We start from the raw sequence: 4,013 nt of genomic DNA, 5'->3' as shown, positions 1-4,013 counted from the left end.
TTGTCTGTGGATCCTGAATCCACTACCACTCTGCATACCTTTCCCACGATCTTACATTTTATTCTGAACAAGGATCTCCTTTGGCTAGGTTCCTCCTTAATCGGTTCTTTTATCAAGATTCTCCTTATCACGAGGTTCTCTCCAACCTCTGAACCCAAACTTACTTCTGATGCTTTCATGTTTGCTGCATCCTCTTGAGCATAATTTACTCTCCTCTCACCTCCTTGGGATGAAGAAGACTTCTCAGGGCATCTATAGGTCGGGTGTCCAAGTTGATGATAGTTGTAGCACTTCATGGTGGCAAAATAAAATCCTCTTCCTGATTCACTAGACCTTCCTCTACTAGAGTTGCTAGATCCACTTCCTCTATATCTTCTCTTGCTATTGGAATCCCCACTTTTCTCAACCAACTTGGATTCCCCTTGGGATCTTTGGTCTACACTTCTTCCACCAAAACTACCTCTCTGACCTCTGCTATCTCTTCCCCTACCTTTGCCTCTATTGCTTTGTTCTTGTTTCTTGTTTCTCTTTTCTTCCATTCTTAGTGCCAACTGATAGCACTTGTGCATGGTGTTGGTGCATAACAAGCTTAATTCCTCTTGGATATTCCATCTCAAGCCATTTAAGTATCTGGCTACCTTGATGTTCTCATCCTCTACTACCTTGGATCTTAGACACAACTTCTGAAATTCCTCAGTATAGCTGCTCACATCCAAGTCTCTTTGCCTCAAATTTTGTCTCCTCTTGTGCAACTGGATCTCATAATCCTCAGGGATGTATGCTTCTTTCACCTTGGCTAACATACCCTTCCACGTAGCTATGGGGTTCTTGCCCTCTTTTTGCCTCTCTTCTTGGATAAATTTCCACCAAGTCAATGCCGCCCCTCTCAATCTAGACTTGGCCACCTTCACCTTTTGTGCCTCACTGATTCCATCACATTCAAAGTGATTCTCCAATCCCTCTATCCATTCCAGGACTACCTCAGGCTCCATTTTTCCACAAAAAAGTGGCACTCCTTCTAGGGTTTTTCCTCCTAATGCTTTAATTTTTTTAAGGAAAGGTTCTTCAAGTAGAATAGGGTCTAGTTCAAGAGTCTTATCCTCTTCTACAACTTCTTTTCCCTTCCCTTCATTGACCTTGATTGTCACTTTCTCAGTTTTATCTTCAACTGCATCTAGTTTACTCTCTAGTTGTAATAATATTTCTCTGAGGAGCCTATTTTCTTCTTCTTGGTCTTCTACCTTCTTTGCTATCTCTGCATTGGACACCATCCATAAACTATTCTCTCCTACTGATTCAGTGTCTATCATATGTTGGCTTCTTCCCAAACCTTGGAACCTTTGATACCACTATGATGGGGAGGTTACTCAAAGAGAGCTTACAACTTGTTTAAGGGTAGTCAAATGTTGTCCTAATGGGCTTCATGATTTGTTCATATTGTCTTCAAAACAATTTGGACACCTAAGCTCCCTTAGGAGTGCTCCCAATCCAGATGTGCTCCTTGATTGCTCAAGCATGGTTGAGATTCACCAGGGTAAATCCAACCTTATACTCTAAAACTTCTCAAAAGTGCTTGTAGGGGTTGTAGCAGGTGTTTGTGATTTTTTCCTAAGTCAATCAATTGGTTTTGAGTGAGGGTTTAATTCTTTTCCCCATCACTCCTTCCTTTTCCTACTTTCTAGGCCTAGTAGCCCTAGAGCCCCAATTAGCCCTACCAAACCAGTTTTTATGGATTTTCTCCAAACTTCTCCAAAGACTTACACAAAATATTTGCTGATTAGGATACCCTTTTGGAAGTACTTTCCAAATTCTAAATTTAGGAATCTAAGTCTGACCGTACAGGTATGAAACCCGATAAATGCTTGTTTTAGGTGGTTTTGGGCTTGTTTTGGTCTTTTTCCAAGGTTTAGGTGTCTTACTTGATCTTCCACACCTCCAAATTCACACATATGTTCTACCACACATCACTTGTTCATACCAAACACTCTACAACTCCAACCCTTCTCTTTCCTGCAAACACTTGCATAATCTCATTCATTTCCTAACCGGGCTATGACTGAGATCGCCTAGGAAATGATGCTCATTGGCATTTCAATGACCTCCAAAGGAAAATAAAAGTTATATAAACTATAAAAAGGTTCCATGGCTTGAGTCCCAAGGGTTATTGAGAAGAACTCAAAGGACTTCAAGCAGGAACCATGTCTGGGCCTCTCAAACCCTTACTTAGGCTGAGAACTTACAAAATGAGAAAATCAATCCAAACCTGTAAATAAACTAATCAAATTGATTCCTGAGCACTACAAGAACATGTAAATAACAATAAGAAAGGTACAACAATGCAATCAATCCATTAAGTACGGATTGCTGCTCTAATTCTTGACAATTGCAATGTAAAACTTCAAAATTGGTCTCAAAATGTATTCCAATCTACTTCAGGCGTTGAAAAACCTCATTAAATTGTTTCTCAAAGATTTATATTCCATTTTTGGCCTAACTAACTTTCCATCGGTTCCCTAACCAACCCTTTGCACAAAAATGCAAAAAGTTGGTCAACGTTGCAAAAAGTTGTCAAGCAACTTTGACAACTTTTGCCAAAAAGTGTATTTTTGCCTTACATGCTTGATTATCTCCTTCAAACCATCTAAGATGACTAAAAACCATTACATTGACATGTTCCAATTCCAAACAAAGCTATTCAAGTCATTTTTCATCAAAATGCAAGATTTTGCCATTTTAGGTTTACAAGGGCTTGCGAGCCAAAATTGAGCAAATGCATTGTCCTAAGGACATTCAACCTACCAAAGCACTACAAAAACATACTAAGACCTAAGAGAAGACTCTTATTCACCACTCCAAACCAGACTATGAACAAACACACCAAAATGGAGAAACTGGACTCAAAACTAGCTCAAAATTAGGTGCTCCTGCACCAGATATTATAGTTGCAAATCTATTTATGATGATTTGAACCTAGAATTGGAGTTCCAGAAACTGAATTTACAACCCTACATTTCTTGACGTAAGTTTGATATTGCTTATTTTTTGTTATTATGAATGTGTACTAACATGTTGTAGGACTTCAAGAGAGAAAGTTTCATCACCTTACGTGAGATTTAGTAAAGGGTTTTATGCCTAACCTGTAATAATTGTTATTCATGTTATATGTTTTCCTCTACTCTCTTAAAAGCACACGATTGTTATCATCATCATCGTTGTTGTTGTGGAAGTTGGAACACTAATATGGGGTTTGACCAAGTCAAGCCCCTGTATAGCATAACATTCCCCTCTTTTGTGTTCAAATACAAATACAAAGGATTTAGACTATGATAGTGGCATTGATAGATAGATTAGATTGCAACAATTAAATCCATACTTTGAACAATCGAAAATAATAGGACTATAGTGCCTAACACTAGTGTCCTATTTTAGCTCCAATTTTTTAGGATGGCTGCCTAGATTCATGTTCACACCATCCTTGATATTAGCTCCCATCTACATAATGCTTGGACAATAGCAACTAGCATTAAAGTCCCACCTAGTCAACTATAGAGTTTAGTCACAAGTTATTCTCTGCATCTCATTTCCAAATTTGTTGCTCTCTTCTGCAATTTGTTTTTTTGTGTTTTATGCATTATGTTAAACTTGTTTAAATTACTTTTTTTTAATCTTAGTTCATTACACACATTCACTTAATCTCAATCATATACAACCCTAAACAAAAAAAAATGTTTAGATCTAGGATAGTTTGGCTCTCCTTTTAGGATTATAGTCAAACCCGTTCACACCTTTCTAATGATGTTGCATGTGAAAAGGGCTAATTCCAAGTTAATGTACATGTTAGTCTAGGGTCACTTTTAAAACACATAAGGAGTCTAAAGTAGTAGAGCTCTGATACCATGTAGTAGTCAATGGTGAACTTCCCACACCTTAGGAACACCTACATGACTAAAACAACTTCCACAATAGAGAAAATGAGAAGAATAGATTTATCGATTATAGATCGTTGAATGAAT

This window comes from Cryptomeria japonica, chromosome 3 (assembly GCF_030272615.1).
Source record: "Cryptomeria japonica chromosome 3, Sugi_1.0, whole genome shotgun sequence".
In the NCBI taxonomy this organism is placed as follows: Eukaryota; Viridiplantae; Streptophyta; class Pinopsida; order Cupressales; family Cupressaceae; genus Cryptomeria; species Cryptomeria japonica.
The sequence above is the reverse complement of the archived record's forward strand: the minus strand, read 5'-3'. Positions refer to the sequence as shown.